This window comes from Panicum virgatum, chromosome 8N (genome assembly GCF_016808335.1).
Source record: "Panicum virgatum strain AP13 chromosome 8N, P.virgatum_v5, whole genome shotgun sequence".
NCBI classification, from domain to species: domain Eukaryota; kingdom Viridiplantae; phylum Streptophyta; class Magnoliopsida; order Poales; family Poaceae; genus Panicum; species Panicum virgatum.
The window spans coordinates 31,634,000-31,658,775 of NC_053152.1; the positions used below are offsets into that span (position 1 = coordinate 31,634,000).

Consider the following 24,776-nt stretch of genomic DNA (forward strand, 5'->3'; position numbering starts at 1 on the left):
AGGATATAAGGTGGCTAGGAAATCCTTATAGGCATACAGTATTAAAATGCAGTATGAAATTGTATTTAAAAGTGATAGGTTGTTCATGTTACACTTGCCTTCCTCATACTGCTCCTGCTGCTGCTCAAAGTGCTCGGAAGACGGCTGCTCCGGGTACTGGTACTGGGGCTCCTCCGGTAACTCAACGTCTACTCACGAACACATGGCCAAAACAATGCACAATAATAAGCATACAAGACAACACTGACAAAAACTAAGGAACAGTACATCAATACATAAAAACAGCACACTAAACTAGTCTAAAACTATTCTACGCGTTACAACGATCGCATGGACATAAAGAACGCTTAAAACGGAGCTAAAACGCATAATCTAGGCTAAAAACAAGTTCTAGGGGCTTATCTGCGAGAAAAACTAAGTTCCAGGGGGTTTTCTGCAAAAACCGAGGACCTAATCGTAATTAAATCTTAGCTGCAAGGGTTAGCACGCAAAAACTCCAAGGCTGGACGGCGGGTTCTAATACTGGAAAGTGCAGGGGCCTACGTGAATAAAACAGGACTAAACTGGAAATAGTTTTGAACTAACCAGGAGTGCGGGTTGATTCCAAAGAAAGGCGAGGGCTCTTTAGCAAAAGTGACAGGCCGAAGGGGTACGGTTGGATCTCAGCCGTTGGATCGCGATCCGTCGGCTCCAGGCGAAGGGGTACGCGGCTTCTAATCAGGCGCGTTGATCTCGGATCTAACGGACAGGAGTGGTTGGGCGCGCGAGCGGCGGCGGTAGGTCACCGGCGACTCTGTTCCACGGCGGCGCATCGCCGGACTTCCTCTAATCCGGCGTTCTGGGGGCTAATCGGACCGGCGCTTGGGTCTAGAAGGGTTTTCGCACCACGCGTAAACCACCTGTGGTGATTGCGGGGTTCGGTAGGGCTCTGGGCGTCATTGCCGGCTGGAGACGGATCGAACTCTACGGACCAGCCATAGGGCAAAGAGCAGGGCCAAGTCAGACTAGCGGTCTGGTCCACAAAACTCATAGCTGAAACAGGATTCAACAGCAAGGCTGAGTATACTAATACTCAGTAAGACTTAACCGTCAATGGATATACTTAGTCCACTTAGCTAGACTATGCAGGGTTCTATAAGGCTCTGGTTTTCCTTTTGCTGAAAAGCAACAAAGAGTAGGTCCTTAATTTCACATTTTAGCTTTCAATATTCTAGTTGATTAACCATTCTATGTAAGCAACTAATTCTAATCAACCATGGTAGAACTTTAGTCAAACATCAAGATTGATTATAATAACATTATTCTTATTACTCTGTGTGGCAAAGGGATCAAGTAGTCTCAATATCCGCGAGAGACGGACGATTCGAATCAGATTTTCAACCTTGCAAGGTAAACCTAACACACACGTTTGGAACACCATTGGGTCATTCCCAAATAACCGTTGACCTTTCATTCCGGCTTGTGGATAGGGTCACTCTCCCCGACTACAGGGCACCAACTTCCTCCCTGCATCCGTGGTGTTGTGCAACATAAACATAAATAAAAACATATCTCTAAGAGAGAGTGAAAGGTATATCCACTCAACGGTCTGATCAGCTACTAGGCTTACCGCGTACCATATTTACGGCATGTGGCTAGTACGTTCAAACACTTAATCACCGCTACCACACACCGCGACCTTAGCAGAATTCATCAACACAGACGGAGTCTCACCCAAGGTCATGATATCGAACATGACCCCGTCCAACGTCCTTATAGTGATTGTAGGTAAAAGAAAACAAGCAACTCCTATTAAGCTCGCGAGTGACAGACAATCACTCGACTTTTACCGGTCCTATAAGCATAGCAATTACTCGAACTCAAGTCTAGTGTTCAGTACATAGGTTCCTAGGATCACGCATCTAGGGTTTCAATTCAAATCCTAAGAACTATAAATGCAGAAGTAAGTAGTATATAAAGTGCATAATTTCAAATGCGTCGTTAAGGTGGTGGTGTGCCCAATGTGGTTGGCAGGTCCAATGTGTTGCTCGGTTGGCCTGTCCAATGCATCCCGGAGGTGGTATGACCAATGCATCAGCGGGGTGGTGGTTCGTATTGGTAACGGGGAGTGACCAATGTGTCGGAGGGTTGCGTGTCCAATGTGTCATCCGTATGTCCAATGTGTTGCTGGGTTGGCCTGTCCGATGCGTCCCGGAGTTGGTGTCCAATGCATCGGCGTGGTGGTGGGTGTCCAAACTGTCTCCGCGCGTCTAGCCATTTTAGTATTCGAAACCAACGGGGTCGCGCGGCACGAGGCGAGGCGGCAAAACATTTGCGAGGGGCCGGGGCGCGGGGCCCATGTGTGGCTTCAGCCGTTTCGATTCGCAGACCGTCGTGAATATTCTCCGCGCATCTAGCCATTCTAGTATTCGAAACCAACGGGGTCGCGCGGCACGAGGCGAGGCGGCAAAACATTTGCGAGGGGCCGGGGCGCGGGGCCCACGTGTTGCTTCGGCACGTCGAGGTACAGGGATAAGAGGAAGGATGGGCGCTAGTATGTCGGATGCGATCATACCAGCACTAAAGCACCGGATCCCATCAGAACTCCGAAGTTAAGCGTGCTTGGGCGAGAGTAGTACTAGGATGGGTGACCTCCTGGGAAGTCCTCGTGTTGCATTCCTTTTTTTCGATTTCGGCCGTTTCGATTCGCAGACCGTCGTGAATATTCTCCGCGCATCTAGCCATTCTAGTATTCGAAACCAACGGGGTCGCGCGGCACGAGGCGAGGCGGCAAAACATTTGCGAGGGGCCGGGGGCGCGGGGCCCACGTGTTGCTTCGGCACGTCGAGGTACAGGGATAAGAGGAAGGATGGGCGCTAGTATGTCGGATGCGATCATACCAGCACTAAAGCACCGGATCCCATCAAAACTCCGAAGTTAAGCGTGCTTGGGCGAGAGTAGTACTAGGATGGGTGACCTCCTGGGAAGTCCTCGTGTTGCATTCCTTTTTTTTCGATTTCGGCCGTTTCGATTCGCAGACCGTCGTGAATATTCTCCGCGCATCTAGACATTCTAGTATTCGAAACCAACGGGGTCGCGCGGCACGAGGCGAGGCGGCAAAACATTTGCGAGGGGCCGGGGCGCGGGGCCCACGTGTTGCTTCGGCACGTCGAGGTACAGGGATAAGAGGAAGGATGGGCGCTAGTATGTCGGATGCGATCATACCAGCACTAAAGCACCGGATCCCATCAGAACTCTGAAGTTAAGCGTGCTTGGGCGAGAGTAGTACTAGGATGGGTGACCTCCTGGGAAGTCCTCGTGTTGCATTCCTTTTTTTTCGATTTCGGCCGTTTCGATTCGCAGACCGTCGTGAATATTCTCCGCGCATCTAGCCATTCTAGTATTCGAAACCAACGGGGTCGCGCGGCACGAGGCGAGGCGGCAAAACATTTGCGAGGGGCCGGGGGCGCGGGGCCCACGTGTTGCTTCGGCACGTCGAGGTACAGGGATAAGAGGAAGGATGGGCGCTAGTATGTCGGATGCGATCATACCAGCACTAAAGCACCGGATCCCATCATAACTCCGAAGTTAAGCAGTGCTTGGGCGAGAGTAGTACTAGGATGGGTGACCTCCTGGGAAGTCCTCGTGTTGCATTCCTTTTTTTTCGATTTCGGCCGTTTCGATTCGCAGACCGTCGTGAATATTCTCCGCGCATCTCGACATTCTAGTATTCGAAACCAACGGGGTCGCGCGGCACGAGGCGAGGCGGCAAAACATTTGCGAGGGGCCGGGGCGCGGGGCCCACGTGTTGCTTCGGCACGTCGAGGTACAGGGATAAGAGGAAGGATGGGCGCTAGTATGTCGGATGCGATCATACCAGCACTAAAGCACCGGATCCCATCAGAACTCCGAAGTTAAGCGTGCTTGGGCGAGAGTAGTACTAGGATGGGTGACCTCCTGGGAAGTCCTCGTGTTGCATTCCTTTTTTTTCGATTTCGGCCGTTTCGATTCGCAGACCGTCGTGAATATTCGATTTCGGCCGTTTCGATTCGCAGACCGTCGTGAATATTCTCCGCGCATCTAGCCATTCTAGTATTCGAAACCAACGGGGTCGCGCGGCACGAGGCGAGGCGGCAAAACATTTGCGAGGGGCCGGGGCGCGGGGCCCACGTGTTGCTTCGGCACGTCGAGGTACAGGGATAAGAGGAAGGATGGGCGCTAGTATGTCGGATGCGATCATACCAGCACTAAAGCACCGGATCCCATCAGAACTCCGAAGTTAAGCGTGCTTGGGCGAGAGTAGTACTAGAATGGGTGACCTCCTGGGAAGTCCTCGTGTTGCATTCCTTTTTTTTCGATTTCGGCCGTTTCGATTCGCAGACCGTCGTGAATATTCTCCGCGCATCTAGCCATTCTAGTATTCGAAACCAACGGGGTCGCGCGGCACGAGGCGAGGCGGCAAAACATTTGCGAGGGGCCGGGGCGCGGGGCCCACGTGTTGCTTCGGCACGTCGAGGTACAGGGATAAGAGGAAGGATGGGCGCTAGTATGTCGGATGCGATCATACCAGCACTAAAGCACCGGATCCCATCAGAACTCCGAAGTTAAGCGTGCTTGGGCGAGAGTAGTACTAGGATGGGTGACCTCCTGGGAAGTCCTCGTGTTGCATTCCTTTTTTTTCGATTTCGGCCGTTTCGATTCGCAGACCGTCGTGAATATTCTCCGCGCATCTAGCCATTCTAGTATTCGAAACCAACGGGGTCGCGCGGCACGAGGCGAGGCGGCAAAACATTTGCGAGGGGCCGGGGCGCGGGGCCCACGTGTTGCTTCGGCACGTCGAGGTACAGGGATAAGAGGAAGGATGGGCGCTAGTATGTCGGATGCGATCATACCAGCACTAAAGCACCGGATCCCATCAGAACTCCGAAGTTAAGCGTGCTTGGGCGAGAGTAGTACTAGGATGGGTGACCTCCTGGGAAGTCCTCGTGTTGCATTCCTTTTTTTTCGATTTCGGCCGTTTCGATTCGCAGACCGTCGTGAATATTCTCCGCGCATCTAGCCATTCTAGTATTCGAAACCAACGGGGTCGCGCGGCACGAGGCGAGGCGGCAAAACATTTGCGAGGGGCCGGGGGCGCGGGGCCCACGTGTTGCTTCGGCACGTCGAGGTACAGGGATAAGAGGAAGGATGGGCGCTAGTATGTCGGATGCGATCATACCAGCACTAAAGCACCGGATCCCATCAGAACTCCGAAGTTAAGCGTGCTTGGGCGAGAGTAGTACTAGGATGGGTGACCTCCTGGGAAGTCCTCGTGTTGCATTCCTTTTTTTTCGATTTCGGCCGTTTCGATTCGCAGACCGTCGTGAATATTCTCCGCGCATCTAGCCATTCTAGTATTCGAAACCAACGGGGTCGCGCGGCACGAGGCGAGGCGGCAAAACATTTGCGAGGGGCCGGGGGCGCGGGGCCCACGTGTTGCTTCGGCACGTCGAGGTACAGGGATAAGAGGAAGGATGGGCGCTAGTATGTCGGATGCGATCATACCAGCACTAAAGCACCGGATCCCATCAGAACTCCGAAGTTAAGCGTGCTTGGGCGAGAGTAGTACTAGGATGGGTGACCTCCTGGGAAGTCCTCGTGTTGCATTCCTTTTTTTTCGATTTCGGCCGTTTCGATTCGCAGACCGTCGTGAATATTCTCCGCGCATCTAGACATTCTAGTATTCGAAACCAACGGGGTCGCGCGGCACGAGGCGAGGCGGCAAAACATTTGCGAGGGGCCGGGGGCGCGGGGCCCACGTGTTGCTTCGGCACGTCGAGGTACAGGGATAAGAGGAAGGATGGGCGCTAGTATGTCGGATGCGATCATACCAGCACTAAAGCACCGGATCCCATCAGAACTCCGAAGTTAAGCGTGCTTGGGCGAGAGTAGTACTAGGATGGGTGACCTCCTGGGAAGTCCTCGTGTTGCATTCCTTTTTTTTCGATTTCGGCCGTTTCGATTCGCAGACCGTCGTGAATATTCTCCGCGCATCTAGACATTCTAGTATTCGAAACCAACGGGGTCGCGCGGCACGAGGCGAGGCGGCAAAACATTTGCGAGGGGCCGGGGCGCGGGGCCCACGTGTTGCTTCGGCACGTCGAGGTACAGGGATAAGAGGAAGGATGGGCGCTAGTATGTCGGATGCGATCATACCAGCACTAAAGCACCGGATCCCATCAAAACTCCGAAGTTAAGCGTGCTTGGGCGAGAGTAGTACTAGGATGGGTGACCTCCTGGGAAGTCCTCGTGTTGCATTCCTTTTTTTTTCGATTTCGGCCGTTTCGATTCGCAGACCGTCGTGAATATTCTCCGCGCATCTAGCCATTCTAGTATTCGAAACCAACGGGGTCGCGCGGCACGAGGCGAGGCGGCAAAACATTTGCGAGGGGCCGGGGCGCGGGGCCCACGTGTTGCTTCGGCACGTCGAGGTACAGGGATAAGAGGAAGGATGGGCGCTAGTATGTCGGATGCGATCATACCAGCACTAAAGCACCGGATCCCATCAGAACTCCGAAGTTAAGCGTGCTTGGGCGAGAGTAGTACTAGGATGGGTGACCTCCTGGGAAGTCCTCGTGTTGCATTCCTTTTTTTTCGATTTCGGCCGTTTCGATTCGCAGACCGTCGTGAATATTCTCCGCGCATCTAGCCATTCTAGTATTCGAAACCAACGGGGTCGCGCGGCATGAGGCGAGGCGGCAAAACATTTGCGAGGGGCCGGGGGCGCGGGGCCCACGTGTTGCTTCGGCACGTCGAGGTACAGGGATAAGAGGAAGGATGGGCGCTAGTATGTCGGATGCGATCATACCAGCACTAAAGCACCGGATCCCATCAGAACTCCGAAGTTAAGCGTGCTTGGGCGAGAGTAGTACTAGGATGGGTGACCTCCTGGGAAGTCCTCGTGTTGCATTCCTTTTTTTTCGATTTCGGCCGTTTCGATTCGCAGACCGTCGTGAATATTCTCCGCGCATCTAGCCATTCTAGTATTCGAAACCAACGGGGTCGCGCGGCACGAGGCGAGGCGGCAAAACATTTGCGAGGGGCCGGGGGCGCGGGGCCCACGTGTTGCTTCGGCACGTCGAGGTACAGGGATAAGAGGAAGGATGGGCGCTAGTATGTCGGATGCGATCATACCAGCACTAAAGCACCGGATCCCATCAGAACTCCGAAGTTAAGCGTGCTTGGGCGAGAGTAGTACTAGGATGGGTGACCTCCTGGGAAGTCCTCGTGTTGCATTCCTTTTTTTTCGATTTCGGCCGTTTCGATTCGCAGACCGTCGTGAATATTCTCCGCGCATCTAGACATTCTAGTATTCGAAACCAACGGGGTCGCGCGGCACGAGGCGAGGCGGCAAAACATTTGCGAGGGGCCGGGGCGCGGGGCCCACGTGTTGCTTCGGCACGTCGAGGTACAGGGATAAGAGGAAGGATGGGCGCTAGTATGTCGGATGCGATCATACCAGCACTAAAGCACCGGATCCCATCAGAACTCCGAAGTTAAGCGTGCTTGGGCGAGAGTAGTACTAGGATGGGTGACCTCCTGGGAAGTCCTCGTGTTGCATTCCTTTTTTTTCGATTTCGGCCGTTTCGATTCGCAGACCGTCGTGAATATTCTCCGCGCATCTAGCCATTCTAGTATTCGAAACCAACGGGGTCGCGCGGCACGAGGCGAGGCGGCAAAACATTTGCGAGGGGCCGGGGCGCGGGGCCCACGTGTTGCTTCGGCACGTCGAGGTACAGGGATAAGAGGAAGGATGGGCGCTAGTATGTCGGATGCGATCATACCAGCACTAAAGCACCGGATCCCATCAGAACTCCGAAGTTAAGCGTGCTTGGGCGAGAGTAGTACTAGGATGGGTGACCTCCTGGGAAGTCCTCGTGTTGCATTCCTTTTTTTTTCGATTTCGGCCGTTTCGATTCGCAGACCGTCGTGAATATTCTCCGCGCATCTAGCCATTCTAGTATTCGAAACCAACGGGGTCGCGCGGCACGAGGCGAGGCGGCAAAACATTTGCGAGGGGCCGGGGCGCGGGGCCCACGTGTTGCTTCGGCACGTCGAGGTACAGGGATAAGAGGAAGGATGGGCGCTAGTATGTCGGATGCGATCATACCAGCACTAAAGCACCGGATCCCATCAGAACTCCGAAGTTAAGCGTGCTTGGGCGAGAGTAGTACTAGGATGGGTGACCTCCTGGGAAGCCCTCGTGTTGCATTCCTTTTTTTTCGATTTCGGCCGTTTCGATTCGCAGACCGTCGTGAATATTCTCCGCGCATCTAGCCATTCTAGTATTCGAAACCAACGGGGTCGCGCGGCACGAGGCGAGGCGGCAAAACATTTGCGAGGGGCGGGGGCGCGGGGCCCACGTGTTGCTTCGGCACGTCGAGGTACAGGGATAAGAGGAAGGATGGGCGCTAGTATGTCGGATGCGATCATACCAGCACTAAAGCACCGGATCCCATCAGAACTCCGAAGTTAAGCGTGCTTGGGCGAGAGTAGTACTAGGATGGGTGACCTTCTGGGAAGTCCTCGTGTTGCATTCCTTTTTTTTCGATTTCGGCCGTTTCGATTCGCAGACCGTCGTGAATATTCTCCGCGCATCTAGCCATTCTAGTATTCGAAACCAACGGGGTCGCGCGGCACGAGGCGAGGCGGCAAAACATTTGCGAGGGGCCGGGGGCGCGGGGCCCACGTGTTGCTTCGGCACGTCGAGGTACAGGGATAAGAGGAAGGATGGGCGCTAGTATGTCGGATGCGATCATACCAGCACTAAAGCACCGGATCCCATCAGAACTCCGAAGTTAAGCGTGCTTGGGCGAGAGTAGTACTAGGATGGGTGACCTCCTGGGAAGTCCTCGTGTTGCATTCCTTTTTTTTTCGATTTCGGCCGTTTCGATTCGCAGACCGTCGTGAATATTCTCCGCGCATCTAGACATTCTAGTATTCGAAACCAACGGGGTCGCGCGGCACGAGGCGAGGCGGCAAAACATTTGCGAGGGGCCGGGGCGCGGGGCCCACGTGTTGCTTCGGCACGTCGAGGTACAGGGATAAGAGGAAGGATGGGCGCTAGTATGTCGGATGCGATCATACCAGCACTAAAGCACCGGATCCCATCAGAACTCCGAAGTTAAGCGTGCTTGGGCGAGAGTAGTACTAGGATGGGTGACCTCCTGGGAAGTCCTCGTGTTGCATTCCTTTTTTTTCGATTTCGGCCGTTTCGATTCGCAGACCGTCGTGAATATTCTCCGCGCATCTTGCCATTCTAGTATTCGAAACCAACGGGGTCGCGCGGCACGAGGCGAGGCGGCAAAACATTTGCGAGGGGCCGGGGCGCGGGGCCCACGTGTTGCTTCGGCACGTCGAGGTACAGGGATAAGAGGAAGGATGGGCGCTAGTATGTCGGATGCGATCATACCAGCACTAAAGCACCGGATCCCATCAGAACTCCGAAGTTAAGCGTGCTTGGGCGAGAGTAGTACTAGGATGGGTGACCTCCTGGGAAGTCCTCGTGTTGCATTCCTTTTTTTTCGATTTCGGCCGTTTCGATTCGCAGACCGTCGTGAATACGATTCGCAGACCGTCGTGAATATTCTCCGCGCATCTAGCCATTCTAGTATTCGAAACCAACGGGGTCGCGCGGCACGAGGCGAGGCGGCAAAACATTTGCGAGGGGCCGGGGCGCGGGGCCCACGTGTTGCTTCGGCACGTCGAGGTACAGGGATAAGAGGAAGGATGGGCGCTAGTATGTCGGATGCGATCATACCAGCACTAAAGCACCGGATCCCATCAGAACTCCGAAGTTAAGCGTGCTTGGGCGAGAGTAGTACTAGGATGGGTGACCTCCTGGGAAGTCCTCGTGTTGCATTCCTTTTTTTTCGATTTCGGCCGTTTCGATTCGCAGACCGTCGTGAATATTCTCCGCGCATCTAGCCATTCTAGTATTCGAAACCAACGGGGTCGCGCGGCACGAGGCGAGGCGGCAAAACATTTGCGAGGGGCCGGGGCGCGGGGCCCACGTGTTGCTTCGGCACGTCGAGGTACAGGGATAAGAGGAAGGATGGGCGCTAGTATGTCGGATGCGATCATACCAGCACTAAAGCACCGGATCCCATCAGAACTCCGAAGTTAAGCGTGCTTGGGCGAGAGTAGTACTAGGATGGGTGACCTCCTGGGAAGTCCTCGTGTTGCATTCCTTTTTTTTTCGATTTCGGCCGTTTCGATTCGCAGACCGTCGTGCAGGCGAGGCGGCAAAACATTTGCGAGGGGCCGGGGGCGCGGGGCTCACGTGTTGCTTCGGCACGTCGAGGTACAGGGATAAGAGGAAGGATGGGCGCTAGTATGTCGGATGCGATCATACCAGCACTAAAGCACCGGATCCCATCAGAACTCCGAAGTTAAGCGTGCTTGGGCGAGAGTAGTACTAGGATGGGTGACCTCCTGGGAAGTCCTCGTGTTGCATTCCTTTTTTTTTCGATTTCGGCCGTTTCGATTCGCAGACCGTCGTGAATATTCTCCGCGCATCTAGCCATTCTAGTATTCGAAACCAACGGGGTCGCGCGGCACGAGGCGAGGCGGCAAAACATTTGCGAGGGGCCGGGGCGCGGGGCCCACGTGTTGCTTCGGCACGTCGAGGTACAGGGATAAGAGGAAGGATGGGCGCTAGTATGTCGGATGCGATCATACCAGCACTAAAGCACCGGATCCCATCAGAACTCCGAAGTTAAGCGTGCTTGGGCGAGAGTAGTACTAGGATGGGTGACCTCCTGGGAAGTCCTCGTGTTGCATTCCTTTTTTTTCGATTTCGGCCGTTTCGATTCGCAGACCGTCGTGAATATTCTCCGCGCATCTAGCCATTCTAGTATTCGAAACCAACGGGGTCGCGCGGCACGAGGCGAGGCGGCAAAACATTTGCGAGGGGCCGGGGGCGCGGGGCCCACGTGTTGCTTCGGCACGTCGAGGTACAGGGATAAGAGGAAGGATGGGCGCTAGTATGTCGGATGCGATCATACCAGCACTAAAGCACCGGATCCCATCAGAACTCCGAAGTTAAGCGTGCTTGGGCGAGAGTAGTACTAGGATGGGTGACCTCCTGGGAAGTCCTCGTGTTGCATTCCTTTTTTTTCGATTTCGGCCGTTTCGATTCGCAGACCGTCGTGAATATTCTCCGCGCATCTAGCCATTCTAGTATTCGAAACCAACGGGGTCGCGCGGCACGAGGCGAGGCGGCAAAACATTTGCGAGGGGCCGGGGGCGCGGGGCCCACGTGTTGCTTCGGCACGTCGAGGTACAGGGATAAGAGGAAGGATGGGCGCTAGTATGTCGGATGCGATCATACCAGCACTAAAGCACCGGATCCCATCAGAACTCCGAAGTTAAGCGTGCTTGGGCGAGAGTAGTACTAGGATGGGTGACCTCCTGGGAAGTCCTCGTGTTGCATTCCTTTTTTTTCGATTTCGGCCGTTTCGATTCGCAGACCGTCGTGAATATTCTCCGCGCATCTAGACATTCTAGTATTCGAAACCAACGGGGTCGCGCGGCACGAGGCGAGGCGGCAAAACATTTGCGAGGGGCCGGGGCGCGGGGCCCACGTGTTGCTTCGGCACGTCGAGGTACAGGGATAAGAGGAAGGATGGGCGCTAGTATGTCGGATGCGATCATACCAGCACTAAAGCACCGGATCCCATCAGAACTCCGAAGTTAAGCGTGCTTGAGCGAGAGTAGTACTAGGATGGGTGACCTCCTGGGAAGTCCTCGTGTTGCATTCCTTTTTTTTCGATTTCGGCCGTTTCGATTCGCAGACCGTCGTGAATATTCTCCGCGCATCTAGCCATTCTAGTATTCGAAACCAACGGGGTCGCGCGGCACGAGGCGAGGCGGCAAAACATTTGCGAGGGGCCGGGGCGCGGGGCCCACGTGTTGCTTCGGCACGTCGAGGTACAGGGATAAGAGGAAGGATGGGCGCTAGTATGTCGGATGCGATCATACCAGCACTAAAGCACCGGATCCCATCAGAACTCCGAAGTTAAGCGTGCTTGGGCGAGAGTAGTACTAGGATGGGTGACCTCCTGGGAAGTCCTCGTGTTGCATTCCTTTTTTTTCGATTTCGGCCGTTTCGATTCGCAGACCGTCGTGAATATTCTCCGCGCATCTAGCCATTCTAGTATTCGAAACCAACGGGGTCGCGCGGCACGAGGCGAGGCGGCAAAACATTTGCGAGGGGCCGGGGCGCGGGGCCCACGTGTTGCTTCGGCACGTCGAGGTACAGGGATAAGAGGAAGGATGGGCGCTAGTATGTCGGATGCGATCATACCAGCACTAAAGCACCGGATCCCATCAGAACTCCGAAGTTAAGCGTGCTTGGGCGAGAGTAGTACTAGGATGGGTGACCTCCTGGGAAGTCCTCGTGTTGCATTCCTTTTTTTTCGATTTCGGCCGTTTCGATTCGCAGACCGTCGTGAATATTCTCCGCGCATCTAGCCATTCTAGTATTCGAAACCAACGGGGTCGCGCGGCACGAGGCGAGGCGGCAAAACATTTGCGAGGGGCCGGGGGCGCGGGGCCCACGTGTTGCTTCGGCACGTCGAGGTACAGGGATAAGAGGAAGGATGGGCGCTAGTATGTCGGATGCGATCATACCAGCACTAAAGCACCGGATCCCATCAGAACTCCGAAGTTAAGCGTGCTTGGGCGAGAGTAGTACTAGGATGGGTGACCTCCTGGGAAGCCCTCGTGTTGCATTCCTTTTTTTTCGATTTCGGCCGTTTCGATTCGCAGACCGTCGTGAATATTCTCCGCGCATCTAGCCATTCTAGTATTCGAAACCAACGGGGTCGCGCGGCACGAGGCGAGGCGGCAAAACATTTGCGAGGGGCGGGGGCGCGGGGCCCACGTGTTGCTTCGGCACGTCGAGGTACAGGGATAAGAGGAAGGATGGGCGCTAGTATGTCGGATGCGATCATACCAGCACTAAAGCACCGGATCCCATCAGAACTCCGAAGTTAAGCGTGCTTGGGCGAGAGTAGTACTAGGATGGGTGACCTCCTGGGAAGTCCTCGTGTTGCATTCCTTTTTTTTCGATTTCGGCCGTTTCGATTCGCAGACCGTCGTGAATATTCTCCGCGCATCTAGCCATTCTAGTATTCGAAACCAACGGGGTCGCGCGGCACGAGGCGAGGCGGCAAAACATTTGCGAGGGGCCGGGGGCGCGGGGCCCACGTGTTGCTTCGGCACGTCGAGGTACAGGGATAAGAGGAAGGATGGGCGCTAGTATGTCGGATGCGATCATACCAGCACTAAAGCACCGGATCCCATCAGAACTCCGAAGTTAAGCGTGCTTGGGCGAGAGTAGTACTAGGATGGGTGACCTCCTGGGAAGTCCTCGTGTTGCATTCCTTTTTTTTCGATTTCGGCCGTTTCGATTCGCAGACCGTCGTGAATATTCTCCGCGCATCTAGACATTCTAGTATTCGAAACCAACGGGGTCGCGCGGCACGAGGCGAGGCGGCAAAACATTTGCGAGGGGCCGGGGCGCGGGGCCCACGTGTTGCTTCGGCACGTCGAGGTACAGGGATAAGAGGAAGGATGGGCGCTAGTATGTCGGATGCGATCATACCAGCACTAAAGCACCGGATCCCATCAGAACTCCGAAGTTAAGCGTGCTTGGGCGAGAGTAGTACTAGGATGGGTGACCTCCTGGGAAGTCCTCGTGTTGCATTCCTTTTTTTTCGATTTCGGCCGTTTCGATTCGCAGACCGTCGTGAATATTCTCCGCGCATCTAGCCATTCTAGTATTCGAAACCAACGGGGTCGCGCGGCACGAGGCGAGGCGGCAAAACATTTGCGAGGGGCCGGGGCGCGGGGCCCACGTGTTGCTTCGGCACGTCGAGGTACAGGGATAAGAGGAAGGATGGGCGCTAGTATGTCGGATGCGATCATACCAGCACTAAAGCACCGGATCCCATCAGAACTCCGAAGTTAAGCGTGCTTGGGCGAGAGTAGTACTAGGATGGGTGACCTCCTGGGAAGTCCTCGTGTTGCATTCCTTTTTTTTCGATTTCGGCCGTTTCGATTCGCAGACCGTCGTGAATACGATTCGCAGACCGTCGTGAATATTCTCCGCGCATCTAGCCATTCTAGTATTCGAAACCAACGGGGTCGCGCGGCACGAGGCGAGGCGGCAAAACATTTGCGAGGGGCCGGGGCGCGGGGCCCACGTGTTGCTTCGGCACGTCGAGGTACAGGGATAAGAGGAAGGATGGGCGCTAGTATGTCGGATGCGATCATACCAGCACTAAAGCACCGGATCCCATCAGAACTCCGAAGTTAAGCGTGCTTGGGCGAGAGTAGTACTAGGATGGGTGACCTCCTGGGAAGTCCTCGTGTTGCATTCCTTTTTTTTCGATTTCGGCCGTTTCGATTCGCAGACCGTCGTGAATATTCTCCGCGCATCTAGCCATTCTAGTATTCGAAACCAACGGGGTCGCGCGGCACGAGGCGAGGCGGCAAAACATTTGCGAGGGGCCGGGGCGCGGGGCCCACGTGTTGCTTCGGCACGTCGAGGTACAGGGATAAGAGGAAGGATGGGCGCTAGTATGTCGGATGCGATCATACCAGCACTAAAGCACCGGATCCCATCAGAACTCCGAAGTTAAGCGTGCTTGGGCGAGAGTAGTACTAGGATGGGTGACCTCCTGGGAAGTCCTCGTGTTGCATTCCTTTTTTTTTCGATTTCGGCCGTTTCGATTCGCAGACCGTCGTGAATATTCTCCGCGCATCTAGCCATTCTAGTATTCGAAACCAACGGGGTCGCGCGGCACGAGGCGAGGCGGCAAAACATTTGCGAGGGGCCGGGGCGCGGGGCCCACGTGTTGCTTCGGCACGTCGAGGTACAGGGATAAGAGGAAGGATGGGCGCTAGTATGTCGGATGCGATCATACCAGCACTAAAGCACCGGATCCCATCAGAACTCCGAAGTTAAGCGTGCTTGGGCGAGAGTAGTACTAGGATGGGTGACCTCCTGGGAAGTCCTCGTGTTGCATTCCTTTTTTTTCGATTTCGGCCGTTTCGATTCGCAGACCGTCGTGAATATTCTCCGCGCATCTAGCCATTCTAGTATTCGAAACCAACGGGGTCGCGCGGCACGAGGCGAGGCGGCAAAACATTTGCGAGGGGCCGGGGCGCGGGGCCCACGTGTTGCTTCGGCACGTCGAGGTACAGGGATAAGAGGAAGGATGGGCGCTAGTATGTCGGATGCGATCATACCAGCACTAAAGCACCGGATCCCATCAGAACTCCGAAGTTAAGCGTGCTTGGGCGAGAGTAGTACTAGGATGGGTGACCTCCTGGGAAGTCCTCGTGTTGCATTCCTTTTTTTTCGATTTCGGCCGTTTCGATTCGCAGACCGTCGTGAATATTCTCCGCGCATCTAGCCATTCTAGTATTCGAAACCAACGGGGTCGCGCGGCACGAGGCGAGGCGGCAAAACATTTGCGAGGGGCCGGGGCGCGGGGCCCACGTGTTGCTTCGGCACGTCGAGGTACAGGGATAAGAGGAAGGATGGGCGCTAGTATGTCGGATGCGATCATACCAGCACTAAAGCACCGGATCCCATCAGAACTCCGAAGTTAAGCGTGCTTGGGCGAGAGTAGTACTAGGATGGGTGACCTCCTGGGAAGTCCTCGTGTTGCATTCCTTTTTTTTCGATTTCGGCCGTTTCGATTCGCAGACCGTCGTGAATATTCTCCGCGCATCTAGCCATTCTAGTATTCGAAACCAACGGGGTCGCGCGGCACGAGGCGAGGCGGCAAAACATTTGCGAGGGGCCGGGGCGCGGGGCCCACGTGTTGCTTCGGCACGTCGAGGTACAGGGATAAGAGGAAGGATGGGCGCTAGTATGTCGGATGCGATCATACCAGCACTAAAGCACCGGATCCCATCAGAACTCCGAAGTTAAGCGTGCTTGGGCGAGAGTAGTACTAGGATGGGTGACCTCCTGGGAAGTCCTCGTGTTGCATTCCTTTTTTTTCGATTTCGGCCGTTTCGATTCGCAGACCGTCGTGAATATTCTCCGCGCATCTAGCCATTCTAGTATTCGAAACCAACGGGGTCGCGCGGCACGAGGCGAGGCGGCAAAACATTTGCGAGGGGCCGGGGCGCGGGGCCCACGTGTTGCTTCGGCACGTCGAGGTACAGGGATAAGAGGAAGGATGGGCGCTAGTATGTCGGATGCGATCATACCAGCACTAAAGCACCGGATCCCATCAGAACTCCGAAGTTAAGCGTGCTTGGGCGAGAGTAGTACTAGGATGGGTGACCTCCTGGGAAGTCCTCGTGTTGCATTCCTTTTTTTTCGATTTCGGCCGTTTCGATTCGCAGACCGTCGTGAATATTCTCCGCGCATCTAGCCATTCTAGTATTCGAAACCAACGGGGTCGCGCGGCACGAGGCGAGGCGGCAAAACATTTGCGAGGGGCCGGGGCGCGGGGCCCACGTGTTGCTTCGGCACGTCGAGGTACAGGGATAAGAGGAAGGATGGGCGCTAGTATGTCGGATGCGATCATACCAGCACTAAAGCACCGGATCCCATCAGAACTCCGAAGTTAAGCGTGCTTGGGCGAGAGTAGTACTAGGATGGGTGACCTCCTGGGAAGTCCTCGTGTTGCATTCCTTTTTTTTCGATTTCGGCCGTTTCGATTCGCAGACCGTCGTGAATATTCTCCGCGCATCTAGCCATTCTAGTATTCGAAACCAACGGGGTCGCGCGGCACGAGGCGAGGCGGCAAAACATTTGCGAGGGGCCGGGGCGCGGGGCCCACGTGTTGCTTCGGCACGTCGAGGTACAGGGATAAGAGGAAGGATGGGCGCTAGTATGTCGGATGCGATCATACCAGCACTAAAGCACCGGATCCCATCAGAACTCCGAAGTTAAGCGTGCTTGGGCGAGAGTAGTACTAGGATGGGTGACCTCCTGGGAAGTCCTCGTGTTGCATTCCTTTTTTTTCGATTTCGGCCGTTTCGATTCGCAGACCGTCGTGAATATTCTCCGCGCATCTAGCCATTCTAGTATTCGAAACCAACGGGGTCGCGCGGCACGAGGCGAGGCGGCAAAACATTTGCGAGGGGCCGGGGCGCGGGGCCCACGTGTTGCTTCGGCACGTCGAGGTACAGGGATAAGAGGAAGGATGGGCGCTAGTATGTCGGATGCGATCATACCAGCACTAAAGCACCGGATCCCATCAGAACTCCGAAGTTAAGCGTGCTTGGGCGAGAGTAGTACTAGGATGGGTGACCTCCTGGGAAGTCCTCGTGTTGCATTCCTTTTTTTTCGATTTCGGCCGTTTCGATTCGCAGACCGTCGTGAATATTCTCCGCGCATCTAGCCATTCTAGTATTCGAAACCAACGGGGTCGCGCGGCACGAGGCGAGGCGGCAAAACATTTGCGAGGGGCCGGGGCGCGGGGCCCACGTGTTGCTTCGGCACGTCGAGGTACAGGGATAAGAGGAAGGATGGGCGCTAGTATGTCGGATGCGATCATACCAGCACTAAAGCACCGGATCCCATCAGAACTCCGAAGTTAAGCGTGCTTGGGCGAGAGTAGTACTAGGATGGGTGACCTCCTGGGAAGTCCTCGTGTTGCATTCCTTTTTTTTCGATTTCGGCCGTTTCGATTCGCAGACCGTCGTGAATATTCTCCGCGCATCTAGCCATTCTAGTATTCGAAACCAACGGGGTCGCGCGGCACGAGGCGAGGCGGCAAAACATTTGCGAGGGGCCGGGGCGCGGGGCCCACGTGTTGCTTCGGCACGTCGAGGTACAGGGATAAGAGGAAGGATGGGCGCTAGTATGTCGGATGCGATCATACCAGCACTAAAGCACCGGATCCCATCAGAACTCCGAAGTTAAGCGTGCTTGGGCGAGAGTAGTACTAGGATGGGTGACCTCCTGGGAAGTCCTCGTGTTGCATTCCTTTTTTTTTCGATTTCGGCCGTTTCGATTCGCAGACCGTCGTGAATATTCTCCGCGCATCTAGCCATTCTAGTATTCGAAACCAACGGGGTCGCGCGGCACGAGGCGAGGCGGCAAAACATTTGCGAGGGGCCGGGGCGCGGGGCCCACGTGTTGCTTCGGCACGTCGAGGTACAGGGATAAGAGGAAGGATGGGCGCTAGTATGTCGGATGCGATCATACCAGCACTAAAGCACCGGATCCCATCAGAACTCCGAAGTTAAGCGTGCTTGGGCGAGAGTAGTACTAGGATGGGTGACCTCCTGGGAAGTCCTCGTGTTGCATTCCTTTTTTTTCGATTTCGGCCGTTTCGATTCGCAGACCGTCGTGAATATTCTCCGCGCATCTAGCCATTCTAGTATTCGAAACCAACGGGGTCGCGCGGCACGAGGCGAGGCGGCAAAACATTTGCGAGGGGCCGGGGCGCGGGGCCCACGTGTTGCTTCGGCACGTCGAGGTACAGGGATAAGAGGAAGGATGGGCGCTAGTATGTCGGATGCGATCATACCAGCACTAAAGCACCGGATCCCATCAGAACTCCGAAGTTAAGCGTGCTTGGGCGAGAGTAGTACTAGGATGGGTGACCTCCTGGGAAGTCCTCGTGTTGCATTCCTTTTTTTTCGATTTCGGCCGTTTCGATTCGCAGACCGTCGTGAATATTCTCCGCGCATCTAGCCATTCTAGTATTCGAAACCAACGGGGTCGCGCGGCACGAGGCGAGGCGGCAAAACATTTGCGAGGGGCCGGGGCGCGGGGCCCACGTGTTGCTTCGGCACGTCGAGGTACAGGGATAAGAGGAAGGATGGGCGCTAGTATGTCGGATGCGATCATACCAGCACTAAAGCACCGGATCCCATCAGAACTCCGAAGTTAAGCGTGCTTGGGCGAGAGTAGTACTAGGATGGGTGACCTCCTGGGAAGTCCTCGTGTTGCATTCCTTTTTTTTTCGATTTCGGCCGTTTCGATTCGCAGACCGTCGTGAATATTCTCCGCGCATCTAGCCATTCTAGTATTCGAAACCAACGGGGTCGCGCGGCACGAGGCGAGGCGGCAAAACATTTGCGAGGGGCCGGGGCGCGGGGCCCACGTGTTGCTTCGGCACGTCGAGGTACAGGGATAAGAGGAAGGATGGGCGCTAGTATGTCGGATGCGATCATACCAGCACTAAAGCACCGGATCCCATCAGAACTCCGAAGTTAAGCGTGCTTGGGCGAGAGTAGTACTAGGATGGGTGACCTCCTGGGAAGTCCTCGTGTTGCATTCCTTTTTTTTCGATTTCGGCCGTTTCGATTCGCAGACCGTCGTGAATATTCTCCGCGCATCTAGCCATTCTAGTATTCGAAACCAACGGGGTCGCGCGGCACGAGGCGAGGCGGCAAAACATTTGCGAGGGGCCGGGGCGCGGGGCCCACGTGTTGCTTCGGCACGTCGAGGTACAGGGATAAGAGGAAGGATGGGCGCTAGTATGTCGGATGCGATCATACCAGCACTAAAGCACCGGATCCCATCAGAACTCCGAAGTTAAGCGTGCTTGGGCGAGAGTAGTACTAGGATGGGTGACCTCCTGGGAAGTCCTCGTGTTGCATTCCTTTTTTTTCGATTTCGGCCGTTTCGATTCGCAGACCGTCGTGAATATTCTCCGCGCATCTAGCCATTCTAGTATTCGAAACCAACGGGGTCGCGCGGCACGAGGCGAGGCGGCAAAACATTTGCGAGGGGCCGGGGCGCGGGGCCCACGTGTTGCTTCGGCACGTCGAGGTACAGGGATAAGAGGAAGGATGGGCGCTAGTATGTCGGATGCGATCATACCAGCACTAAAGCACCGGATCCCATCAGAACTCCGAAGTTAAGCGTGCTTGGGCGAGAGTAGTACTAGGATGGGTGACCTCCTGGGAAGTCCTCGTGTTGCATTCCTTTTTTTTCGATTTCGGCCGTTTCGATTCGCAGACCGTCGTGAATATTCTCCGCGCATCTAGCCATTCTAGTATTCGAAACCAACGGGGTCGCGCGGCACGAGGCGAGGCGGCAAAACATTTGCGAGGGGCCGGGGCGCGGGGCCCACGTGTTGCTTCGGCACGTCGAGGTACAGGGATAAGAGGAAGGATGGGCGCTAGTATGTCGGATGCGATCATACCAGCACTAAAGCACCGGATCCCATCAGAACTCCGAAGTTAAGCGTGCTTGGGCGAGAGTAGTACTAGGATGGGTGACCTCCTGGGAAGTCCTCGTGTTGCATTCCTTTTTTTTTCGATTTCGGCCGTTTCGATTCGCAGACCGTCGTGAATATTCTCCGCGCATCTAGCCATTCTAGTATTCGAAACCAACGGGGTCGCGCGGCACGAGGCGAGGCGGCAAAACATTTGCGAGGGGCCGGGGCGCGGGGCCCACGTGTTGCTTCGGCACGTCGAGGTACAGGGATAAGAGGAAGGATGGGCGCTAGTATGTCGGATGCGATCATACCAGCACTAAAGCACCGGATCCCATCAGAACTCCGAAGTTAAGCGTGCTTGGGCGAGAGTAGTACTAGGATGGGTGACCTCCTGGGAAGTCCTCGTGTTGCATTCCTTTTTTTTTCGATTTCGGCCGTTTCGATTCGCAGACCGTCGTGAATATTCTCCGCGCATCTAGCCATTCTAGTATTCGAAACCAACGGGGTCGCGCGGCACGAGGCGAGGCGGCAAAACATTTGCGAGGGGCCGGGGCGCGGGGCCCACGTGTTGCTTCGGCACGTCGAGGTACAGGGATAAGAGGAAGGATGGGCGCTAGTATGTCGGATGCGATCATACCAGCACTAAAGCACCGGATCCCATCAGAACTCCGAAGTTAAGCGTGCTTGGGCGAGAGTAGTACTAGGATGGGTGACCTCCTGGGAAGTCCTCGTGTTGCATTCCTTTTTTTTCGATTTCGGCCGTTTCGATTCGCAGACCGTCGTGAATATTCTCCGCGCATCTAGCCATTCTAGTATTCGAAACCAACGGGGTCGCGCGGCACGAGGCGAGGCGGCAAAACATTTGCGAGGGGCCGGGGCGCGGGGCCCACGTGTGGCTTCGGCACGTCGAGGTACAGGGATAAGAGGAAGGATGGGCGCTAGTATGTCGGATGCGATCATACCAGCACTAAAGCACCGGATCCCATCAGAACTCCGAAGTTAAGCGTGCTTGGGCGAGAGTAGTACTAGGATGGGTTGACCTCCTGGGAAGTCCTCGTGTTGCATTCCTTTTTTTTTCGATTTCGGCCGTTTCGATTCGCAGACCGTCGTGAATATTCTCCGCGCATCTAGCCATTCTAGTATTCGAAACCAACGGGGTCGCGCGGCACGAGGCGAGGCGGCAAAACATTTGCGAGGGGCCGGGGCGCGGGGCCCACGTGTTGCTTCGGCACGTCGAGGTACAGGGATAAGAGGAAGGATGGGCGCTAGTATGTCGGATGCGATCATACCAGCACTAAAGCACCGGATCCCATCAGAACTCCGAAGTTAAGCGTGCTTGGGCGAGAGTAGTACTAGGATGGGTGACCTCCTGGGAAGTCCTCGTGTTGCATTCCTTTTTTTTCGATTTCGGCCGTTTCGATTCGCAGACCGTCGTGAATATTCTCCGCGCATCTAGCCATTCTAGTATTCGAAACCCAACGGGGTCGCGCGGCACGAGGCGAGGCGGCAAAACATTTGCGAGGGGCCGGGGCGCGGGGCCCACGTGTTGCTTCGGCACGTCGAGGTACAGGGATAAGAGGAAGGATGGGCGCTAGTATGTCGGAATGCGATCATACCAGCACTAAAGCACCGGATCCCATCTCTTTTTTTAGTACTGATGGGTGACCTCCTGGGCCTCGTGTTGCGCCGTTTCGATTCGACCGTCGTGAATATTCTCCGCGCATCTAGCCATTCTAGTATTCGAAACCAACGGGGTCCGCGCACGAGGCGAGGCGGCAAAACATTTGCGAGGGGCCGGGCGCGGGCCCACGTGTGGCTTCGCACGTCGAGGTACAGGGATAAGAGGAAGGATGGGCGCTAGTATGTCGGATGCGATCATACCAGCACTAAAGCACCGGATCCCATCAGAACTCCGAAGTTAAGCGTGCTTGGGCGAGAGTAGTACTAGGATGGGTGACCTCCTGGGAAGTCCTCGTGTTTGCATTCCCTTTTTTTCGATTTCGGCCGTCTTTCGATTCGCAGACCGTCGTGAATATTCTCCGCGCATCTAGCCATTCTAGTATTCGAAACCAACGGGGTCGCGCGGCACGAGGCCGAGGCGGCAAAACATTTGCTGAGGGGCCGGGGCGCGGGGCCCACGTGTTGCTTCGGCACGTCGAGGTACAGGCGATAAGAGGAAAGGTGGGCGCTAGTATGTCGGATGCGATCATACCAGCACTAAAAGCACCGGATCCCATCAGAACTCCGAAGTTAAGCGTGCTTGGGCGAGAGTAGTACTAGGATGGGTGACCTCCTGGGAAGTCCTCGTGTTGCATTCCTTTTTTTTCGATTTCGGCCGTTTCGATTCGCAGACCGTCGTGAATATTCTCCGCGCATCTAGCCATTCTAGTATTCGAAACCAACTGGGTCGCGCGGCACGAGGCGAGGCGGCAAAACATTTGCGAGGGCCGGGGCGCGGGCCCACGTGTTGCTTCGGCACGTCGAGGTACAGGGATAAGAGGAAGGAGGGGCGCTAGTATGTCCGGATGCGATCATACCAGCACTAAAGCACCGGATCCCATCAGAACTCCGAAGTTAAGCGTGCTTGGGCGAGAGTAGTACTAGGATGGGTGACCTCCTGGGAAGTCCTCGTGTTGCATTCCTTTTTTTTCGATTTCGGCCGTTTCGATTCGCAGACCGTCGTGAATATTCTCCGCGCATCTAGCCATTCTAGTATTCGAAACCAACGGGGTCGCGCGGCACGAGGCGAGGCGGCAAAACATTTGCGAGGGGCCGGGGCGCGGGGCCCACGTGTGGCTTCGGCACGTCGAGGTACAGGGATAAGAGGAAGGATGGGCGCTAGTATGTCGGATGCGATCATACCAGCACTAAAGCACCGGATCCCATCAGAACTCCGAAGTTAAGCGTGCTTGGGCGAGAGTAGTACTAGGATGGGTGACCTCCTGGGAAGTCCTCGTGTTGCATTCCTTTTTTTTCGATTTCGGCCGTTTCGATTCGCAGACCGTCGTGAATATTCTCCGCGCATCTAGCCATTCTAGTATTCGAAACCAACGGGGTCGCGCGGCACGAGGCGAGGCGGCAAAACATTTGCGAGGGGCCGGGGCGCGGGGCCCACGTGTTGCTTCGGCACGTCGAGGTACAGGGATAAGAGGAAGGATGGGCGCTAGTATGTCGGATGCGATCATACCAGCACTAAAGCACCGGATCCCATCATCCTTTTTTTTCCGATTCGTGTCGGCGCGTTTCGATTCGCAGACCGTCGTGAATATTCTCCGCGCATCTAGCCATTCTAGTATTCGAAACCAACGGGGTCGCGCGGCACGAGGCGAGGCGGCAAAACATTTGCGAGGGGCCGGGGCGCGGGGCCCACGTGTTCTTCGCACGTCGAGGTACAGGGATAAGAGGAAGGATGGGCGCTAGTATGTCGGATGCGATCATACCAGCACTAAAGCACCGGATCCCATCAGAACTCCGAAGTTAAGCGTGCTTGGGCGAGAGTAGTACTAGGATGGGTGACCTCCTGGGAAGTCCTCGTGTTGCATTCCTTTTTTTCGATTTCGGCCGTTTCGATTCGCAGACCGTCGTGAATATTCTCCGCGCATCTAGCCATTCTAGTATTCGAAACCAACGGGGTCGCGCGGCACGAGGCGAGGCGGCAAAACATTTGCGAGGGGCCGGGGCGCGGGGCCCACGTGTGCTTCGGCACGTCGAGGTACAGGGATAAGAGGAAGGATGGGCGCTAGTATGTCGGATGCGATCATACCAGCACTAAAGCACCGGATCCCATCAGAACTCCGAAGTTAAGCGTGCTTGGGCGAGAGTAGTACTAGGATGGGTGACCTCCTGGGAAGTCCTCGTGTTGCATTCCTTTTTTTTTCGATTTCGGCCGTTTCGATTCGCAGACCGTCGTGAATATTCTCCGCGCATCTAGCCATTCTAGTATTCGAAACCAACGGGGTCGCGCGGCACGAGGCGAGGCGGCAAAACATTTGCGAGGGGCCGGGGCGCGGGGCCCACGTGTGGCTTCGGCACGTCGAGGTACAGGATAAGAGGAAGGATGGGCGCTAGTATGTCGGATGCGATCATACCAGCACTAAAGCACCGGATCCCATCAGAACTCCGAAGTTAAGCGTGCTTGGGCGAGAGTAGTACTAGGATGGGTGACCTCCTCTGGGAAGTCCTCGTGTTGCATTCCTTTTTTTTTCGATTTCGGCGGCCGTTTCGATTCGCAGACCGTCTTGAATATTCTCCGCGCATCTAGCCATTCTAGTATTCGAAACCAACGGGGTCGCGCGGCACGAGGCGAGGCGGCAAAACATTTGCGAGGGGCCGGGGCGCGGGGCCCACGTGTGGCTTCGGCACGTCGAGGTACAGGGATAAGAGGAAGGATGGGCGCTAGTATGTCGGATGCGATCATACCAGCACTAAAGCACCGGATCCCATCAGAACTCCGAAGTTAAGCGTGCTTGGGCGAGAGTAGTACTAGGATGGGTGACCTCCTGGGAAGTCCTCGTGTTGCATTCCTTTTTTTTCGATTTCGGCCGTTTCGATTCGCAGACCGTCGTGAATATTCTCCGCGCATCTAGCCATTCTAGTATTCGAAACATT

At 55.4% G+C, this 24,776-nt stretch overlaps 67 non-coding genes across 67 annotated transcripts; all 67 read left to right on the plus strand.

Annotated features, from left to right (window-relative positions):
- Nucleotides 1-2,540: 2,540 nt before the first annotated feature.
- LOC120686947 lies at nucleotides 2,541-2,659 on the plus strand. The gene has a single exon (XR_005680455.1). It is a non-coding gene; the product is annotated as a 5S ribosomal RNA (ribosomal RNA).
- Nucleotides 2,660-2,865: 206 nt separating this feature from the next.
- On the plus strand, nucleotides 2,866-2,984 carry LOC120686962. Its single transcript, XR_005680469.1, has one exon. It is a non-coding gene; the product is annotated as a 5S ribosomal RNA (ribosomal RNA).
- A 206-nt stretch (nucleotides 2,985-3,190) lies between these two features.
- On the plus strand, nucleotides 3,191-3,309 carry LOC120686958. Its single transcript, XR_005680465.1, has one exon. It is a non-coding gene; the product is annotated as a 5S ribosomal RNA (ribosomal RNA).
- A 207-nt stretch (nucleotides 3,310-3,516) lies between these two features.
- LOC120686967 lies at nucleotides 3,517-3,636 on the plus strand. The gene has a single exon (XR_005680474.1). It is a non-coding gene; the product is annotated as a 5S ribosomal RNA (ribosomal RNA).
- A 206-nt stretch (nucleotides 3,637-3,842) lies between these two features.
- Nucleotides 3,843-3,961, plus strand: LOC120687066. The gene has a single exon (XR_005680566.1). It is a non-coding gene; the product is annotated as a 5S ribosomal RNA (ribosomal RNA).
- A 246-nt stretch (nucleotides 3,962-4,207) lies between these two features.
- Nucleotides 4,208-4,326, plus strand: LOC120686957. The gene has a single exon (XR_005680464.1). It is a non-coding gene; the product is annotated as a 5S ribosomal RNA (ribosomal RNA).
- A 206-nt stretch (nucleotides 4,327-4,532) lies between these two features.
- LOC120687122 lies at nucleotides 4,533-4,651 on the plus strand. The gene has a single exon (XR_005680617.1). It is a non-coding gene; the product is annotated as a 5S ribosomal RNA (ribosomal RNA).
- Nucleotides 4,652-4,857: 206 nt separating this feature from the next.
- LOC120687133 lies at nucleotides 4,858-4,976 on the plus strand. Its single transcript, XR_005680628.1, has one exon. It is a non-coding gene; the product is annotated as a 5S ribosomal RNA (ribosomal RNA).
- A 207-nt stretch (nucleotides 4,977-5,183) lies between these two features.
- LOC120687145 lies at nucleotides 5,184-5,302 on the plus strand. The gene has a single exon (XR_005680639.1). It is a non-coding gene; the product is annotated as a 5S ribosomal RNA (ribosomal RNA).
- A 207-nt stretch (nucleotides 5,303-5,509) lies between these two features.
- On the plus strand, nucleotides 5,510-5,628 carry LOC120686954. Its single transcript, XR_005680461.1, has one exon. It is a non-coding gene; the product is annotated as a 5S ribosomal RNA (ribosomal RNA).
- Nucleotides 5,629-5,835: 207 nt separating this feature from the next.
- Nucleotides 5,836-5,954, plus strand: LOC120686965. The gene has a single exon (XR_005680472.1). It is a non-coding gene; the product is annotated as a 5S ribosomal RNA (ribosomal RNA).
- Nucleotides 5,955-6,160: 206 nt separating this feature from the next.
- On the plus strand, nucleotides 6,161-6,279 carry LOC120686963. The gene has a single exon (XR_005680470.1). It is a non-coding gene; the product is annotated as a 5S ribosomal RNA (ribosomal RNA).
- A 207-nt stretch (nucleotides 6,280-6,486) lies between these two features.
- Nucleotides 6,487-6,605, plus strand: LOC120686977. The gene has a single exon (XR_005680483.1). It is a non-coding gene; the product is annotated as a 5S ribosomal RNA (ribosomal RNA).
- Nucleotides 6,606-6,812: 207 nt separating this feature from the next.
- On the plus strand, nucleotides 6,813-6,931 carry LOC120686988. The gene has a single exon (XR_005680494.1). It is a non-coding gene; the product is annotated as a 5S ribosomal RNA (ribosomal RNA).
- Nucleotides 6,932-7,138: 207 nt separating this feature from the next.
- On the plus strand, nucleotides 7,139-7,257 carry LOC120687000. The gene has a single exon (XR_005680505.1). It is a non-coding gene; the product is annotated as a 5S ribosomal RNA (ribosomal RNA).
- Nucleotides 7,258-7,463: 206 nt separating this feature from the next.
- Nucleotides 7,464-7,582, plus strand: LOC120687012. The gene has a single exon (XR_005680516.1). It is a non-coding gene; the product is annotated as a 5S ribosomal RNA (ribosomal RNA).
- Nucleotides 7,583-7,788: 206 nt separating this feature from the next.
- On the plus strand, nucleotides 7,789-7,907 carry LOC120687023. The gene has a single exon (XR_005680527.1). It is a non-coding gene; the product is annotated as a 5S ribosomal RNA (ribosomal RNA).
- Nucleotides 7,908-8,114: 207 nt separating this feature from the next.
- On the plus strand, nucleotides 8,115-8,233 carry LOC120686952. The gene has a single exon (XR_005680460.1). It is a non-coding gene; the product is annotated as a 5S ribosomal RNA (ribosomal RNA).
- A 206-nt stretch (nucleotides 8,234-8,439) lies between these two features.
- LOC120686956 lies at nucleotides 8,440-8,558 on the plus strand. Its single transcript, XR_005680463.1, has one exon. It is a non-coding gene; the product is annotated as a 5S ribosomal RNA (ribosomal RNA).
- Nucleotides 8,559-8,765: 207 nt separating this feature from the next.
- Nucleotides 8,766-8,884, plus strand: LOC120687035. The gene has a single exon (XR_005680538.1). It is a non-coding gene; the product is annotated as a 5S ribosomal RNA (ribosomal RNA).
- A 207-nt stretch (nucleotides 8,885-9,091) lies between these two features.
- On the plus strand, nucleotides 9,092-9,210 carry LOC120687047. Its single transcript, XR_005680549.1, has one exon. It is a non-coding gene; the product is annotated as a 5S ribosomal RNA (ribosomal RNA).
- A 206-nt stretch (nucleotides 9,211-9,416) lies between these two features.
- On the plus strand, nucleotides 9,417-9,535 carry LOC120687059. The gene has a single exon (XR_005680560.1). It is a non-coding gene; the product is annotated as a 5S ribosomal RNA (ribosomal RNA).
- A 229-nt stretch (nucleotides 9,536-9,764) lies between these two features.
- LOC120687072 lies at nucleotides 9,765-9,883 on the plus strand. Its single transcript, XR_005680572.1, has one exon. It is a non-coding gene; the product is annotated as a 5S ribosomal RNA (ribosomal RNA).
- A 206-nt stretch (nucleotides 9,884-10,089) lies between these two features.
- On the plus strand, nucleotides 10,090-10,208 carry LOC120687083. The gene has a single exon (XR_005680583.1). It is a non-coding gene; the product is annotated as a 5S ribosomal RNA (ribosomal RNA).
- A 150-nt stretch (nucleotides 10,209-10,358) lies between these two features.
- Nucleotides 10,359-10,477, plus strand: LOC120687095. Its single transcript, XR_005680593.1, has one exon. It is a non-coding gene; the product is annotated as a 5S ribosomal RNA (ribosomal RNA).
- Nucleotides 10,478-10,684: 207 nt separating this feature from the next.
- LOC120687107 lies at nucleotides 10,685-10,803 on the plus strand. The gene has a single exon (XR_005680603.1). It is a non-coding gene; the product is annotated as a 5S ribosomal RNA (ribosomal RNA).
- Nucleotides 10,804-11,010: 207 nt separating this feature from the next.
- LOC120687116 lies at nucleotides 11,011-11,129 on the plus strand. Its single transcript, XR_005680611.1, has one exon. It is a non-coding gene; the product is annotated as a 5S ribosomal RNA (ribosomal RNA).
- A 207-nt stretch (nucleotides 11,130-11,336) lies between these two features.
- Nucleotides 11,337-11,455, plus strand: LOC120687117. Its single transcript, XR_005680612.1, has one exon. It is a non-coding gene; the product is annotated as a 5S ribosomal RNA (ribosomal RNA).
- A 206-nt stretch (nucleotides 11,456-11,661) lies between these two features.
- On the plus strand, nucleotides 11,662-11,780 carry LOC120686960. Its single transcript, XR_005680467.1, has one exon. It is a non-coding gene; the product is annotated as a 5S ribosomal RNA (ribosomal RNA).
- Nucleotides 11,781-11,986: 206 nt separating this feature from the next.
- LOC120687118 lies at nucleotides 11,987-12,105 on the plus strand. The gene has a single exon (XR_005680613.1). It is a non-coding gene; the product is annotated as a 5S ribosomal RNA (ribosomal RNA).
- Nucleotides 12,106-12,311: 206 nt separating this feature from the next.
- Nucleotides 12,312-12,430, plus strand: LOC120687119. The gene has a single exon (XR_005680614.1). It is a non-coding gene; the product is annotated as a 5S ribosomal RNA (ribosomal RNA).
- A 207-nt stretch (nucleotides 12,431-12,637) lies between these two features.
- LOC120686955 lies at nucleotides 12,638-12,756 on the plus strand. The gene has a single exon (XR_005680462.1). It is a non-coding gene; the product is annotated as a 5S ribosomal RNA (ribosomal RNA).
- A 206-nt stretch (nucleotides 12,757-12,962) lies between these two features.
- On the plus strand, nucleotides 12,963-13,081 carry LOC120687120. The gene has a single exon (XR_005680615.1). It is a non-coding gene; the product is annotated as a 5S ribosomal RNA (ribosomal RNA).
- A 207-nt stretch (nucleotides 13,082-13,288) lies between these two features.
- LOC120687121 lies at nucleotides 13,289-13,407 on the plus strand. Its single transcript, XR_005680616.1, has one exon. It is a non-coding gene; the product is annotated as a 5S ribosomal RNA (ribosomal RNA).
- A 206-nt stretch (nucleotides 13,408-13,613) lies between these two features.
- On the plus strand, nucleotides 13,614-13,732 carry LOC120687123. The gene has a single exon (XR_005680618.1). It is a non-coding gene; the product is annotated as a 5S ribosomal RNA (ribosomal RNA).
- A 206-nt stretch (nucleotides 13,733-13,938) lies between these two features.
- On the plus strand, nucleotides 13,939-14,057 carry LOC120687124. The gene has a single exon (XR_005680619.1). It is a non-coding gene; the product is annotated as a 5S ribosomal RNA (ribosomal RNA).
- A 229-nt stretch (nucleotides 14,058-14,286) lies between these two features.
- LOC120687125 lies at nucleotides 14,287-14,405 on the plus strand. Its single transcript, XR_005680620.1, has one exon. It is a non-coding gene; the product is annotated as a 5S ribosomal RNA (ribosomal RNA).
- Nucleotides 14,406-14,611: 206 nt separating this feature from the next.
- Nucleotides 14,612-14,730, plus strand: LOC120687126. The gene has a single exon (XR_005680621.1). It is a non-coding gene; the product is annotated as a 5S ribosomal RNA (ribosomal RNA).
- Nucleotides 14,731-14,937: 207 nt separating this feature from the next.
- Nucleotides 14,938-15,056, plus strand: LOC120687127. Its single transcript, XR_005680622.1, has one exon. It is a non-coding gene; the product is annotated as a 5S ribosomal RNA (ribosomal RNA).
- Nucleotides 15,057-15,262: 206 nt separating this feature from the next.
- Nucleotides 15,263-15,381, plus strand: LOC120687128. Its single transcript, XR_005680623.1, has one exon. It is a non-coding gene; the product is annotated as a 5S ribosomal RNA (ribosomal RNA).
- Nucleotides 15,382-15,587: 206 nt separating this feature from the next.
- On the plus strand, nucleotides 15,588-15,706 carry LOC120687129. Its single transcript, XR_005680624.1, has one exon. It is a non-coding gene; the product is annotated as a 5S ribosomal RNA (ribosomal RNA).
- Nucleotides 15,707-15,912: 206 nt separating this feature from the next.
- Nucleotides 15,913-16,031, plus strand: LOC120687130. Its single transcript, XR_005680625.1, has one exon. It is a non-coding gene; the product is annotated as a 5S ribosomal RNA (ribosomal RNA).
- Nucleotides 16,032-16,237: 206 nt separating this feature from the next.
- LOC120687131 lies at nucleotides 16,238-16,356 on the plus strand. Its single transcript, XR_005680626.1, has one exon. It is a non-coding gene; the product is annotated as a 5S ribosomal RNA (ribosomal RNA).
- A 206-nt stretch (nucleotides 16,357-16,562) lies between these two features.
- On the plus strand, nucleotides 16,563-16,681 carry LOC120687132. Its single transcript, XR_005680627.1, has one exon. It is a non-coding gene; the product is annotated as a 5S ribosomal RNA (ribosomal RNA).
- Nucleotides 16,682-16,887: 206 nt separating this feature from the next.
- On the plus strand, nucleotides 16,888-17,006 carry LOC120687134. Its single transcript, XR_005680629.1, has one exon. It is a non-coding gene; the product is annotated as a 5S ribosomal RNA (ribosomal RNA).
- Nucleotides 17,007-17,212: 206 nt separating this feature from the next.
- On the plus strand, nucleotides 17,213-17,331 carry LOC120687135. Its single transcript, XR_005680630.1, has one exon. It is a non-coding gene; the product is annotated as a 5S ribosomal RNA (ribosomal RNA).
- A 206-nt stretch (nucleotides 17,332-17,537) lies between these two features.
- Nucleotides 17,538-17,656, plus strand: LOC120687136. Its single transcript, XR_005680631.1, has one exon. It is a non-coding gene; the product is annotated as a 5S ribosomal RNA (ribosomal RNA).
- A 206-nt stretch (nucleotides 17,657-17,862) lies between these two features.
- LOC120687137 lies at nucleotides 17,863-17,981 on the plus strand. The gene has a single exon (XR_005680632.1). It is a non-coding gene; the product is annotated as a 5S ribosomal RNA (ribosomal RNA).
- Nucleotides 17,982-18,188: 207 nt separating this feature from the next.
- LOC120687139 lies at nucleotides 18,189-18,307 on the plus strand. The gene has a single exon (XR_005680633.1). It is a non-coding gene; the product is annotated as a 5S ribosomal RNA (ribosomal RNA).
- A 206-nt stretch (nucleotides 18,308-18,513) lies between these two features.
- Nucleotides 18,514-18,632, plus strand: LOC120687140. The gene has a single exon (XR_005680634.1). It is a non-coding gene; the product is annotated as a 5S ribosomal RNA (ribosomal RNA).
- A 206-nt stretch (nucleotides 18,633-18,838) lies between these two features.
- On the plus strand, nucleotides 18,839-18,957 carry LOC120687141. The gene has a single exon (XR_005680635.1). It is a non-coding gene; the product is annotated as a 5S ribosomal RNA (ribosomal RNA).
- Nucleotides 18,958-19,164: 207 nt separating this feature from the next.
- On the plus strand, nucleotides 19,165-19,283 carry LOC120687142. The gene has a single exon (XR_005680636.1). It is a non-coding gene; the product is annotated as a 5S ribosomal RNA (ribosomal RNA).
- A 206-nt stretch (nucleotides 19,284-19,489) lies between these two features.
- Nucleotides 19,490-19,608, plus strand: LOC120687143. Its single transcript, XR_005680637.1, has one exon. It is a non-coding gene; the product is annotated as a 5S ribosomal RNA (ribosomal RNA).
- Nucleotides 19,609-19,814: 206 nt separating this feature from the next.
- LOC120687144 lies at nucleotides 19,815-19,933 on the plus strand. The gene has a single exon (XR_005680638.1). It is a non-coding gene; the product is annotated as a 5S ribosomal RNA (ribosomal RNA).
- Nucleotides 19,934-20,139: 206 nt separating this feature from the next.
- LOC120687146 lies at nucleotides 20,140-20,258 on the plus strand. The gene has a single exon (XR_005680640.1). It is a non-coding gene; the product is annotated as a 5S ribosomal RNA (ribosomal RNA).
- A 207-nt stretch (nucleotides 20,259-20,465) lies between these two features.
- LOC120687147 lies at nucleotides 20,466-20,584 on the plus strand. The gene has a single exon (XR_005680641.1). It is a non-coding gene; the product is annotated as a 5S ribosomal RNA (ribosomal RNA).
- A 207-nt stretch (nucleotides 20,585-20,791) lies between these two features.
- On the plus strand, nucleotides 20,792-20,910 carry LOC120687148. Its single transcript, XR_005680642.1, has one exon. It is a non-coding gene; the product is annotated as a 5S ribosomal RNA (ribosomal RNA).
- A 206-nt stretch (nucleotides 20,911-21,116) lies between these two features.
- Nucleotides 21,117-21,236, plus strand: LOC120686964. The gene has a single exon (XR_005680471.1). It is a non-coding gene; the product is annotated as a 5S ribosomal RNA (ribosomal RNA).
- A 207-nt stretch (nucleotides 21,237-21,443) lies between these two features.
- LOC120687149 lies at nucleotides 21,444-21,562 on the plus strand. The gene has a single exon (XR_005680643.1). It is a non-coding gene; the product is annotated as a 5S ribosomal RNA (ribosomal RNA).
- Nucleotides 21,563-22,035: 473 nt separating this feature from the next.
- On the plus strand, nucleotides 22,036-22,155 carry LOC120686959. The gene has a single exon (XR_005680466.1). It is a non-coding gene; the product is annotated as a 5S ribosomal RNA (ribosomal RNA).
- A 211-nt stretch (nucleotides 22,156-22,366) lies between these two features.
- Nucleotides 22,367-22,486, plus strand: LOC120686961. The gene has a single exon (XR_005680468.1). It is a non-coding gene; the product is annotated as a 5S ribosomal RNA (ribosomal RNA).
- A 205-nt stretch (nucleotides 22,487-22,691) lies between these two features.
- Nucleotides 22,692-22,810, plus strand: LOC120687150. Its single transcript, XR_005680644.1, has one exon. It is a non-coding gene; the product is annotated as a 5S ribosomal RNA (ribosomal RNA).
- A 206-nt stretch (nucleotides 22,811-23,016) lies between these two features.
- On the plus strand, nucleotides 23,017-23,135 carry LOC120686948. The gene has a single exon (XR_005680456.1). It is a non-coding gene; the product is annotated as a 5S ribosomal RNA (ribosomal RNA).
- Nucleotides 23,136-23,594: 459 nt separating this feature from the next.
- Nucleotides 23,595-23,713, plus strand: LOC120686949. Its single transcript, XR_005680457.1, has one exon. It is a non-coding gene; the product is annotated as a 5S ribosomal RNA (ribosomal RNA).
- A 204-nt stretch (nucleotides 23,714-23,917) lies between these two features.
- On the plus strand, nucleotides 23,918-24,036 carry LOC120686950. Its single transcript, XR_005680458.1, has one exon. It is a non-coding gene; the product is annotated as a 5S ribosomal RNA (ribosomal RNA).
- A 206-nt stretch (nucleotides 24,037-24,242) lies between these two features.
- Nucleotides 24,243-24,363, plus strand: LOC120686966. Its single transcript, XR_005680473.1, has one exon. It is a non-coding gene; the product is annotated as a 5S ribosomal RNA (ribosomal RNA).
- Nucleotides 24,364-24,573: 210 nt separating this feature from the next.
- LOC120686951 lies at nucleotides 24,574-24,692 on the plus strand. Its single transcript, XR_005680459.1, has one exon. It is a non-coding gene; the product is annotated as a 5S ribosomal RNA (ribosomal RNA).
- Nucleotides 24,693-24,776: the final 84 nt, after the last annotated feature.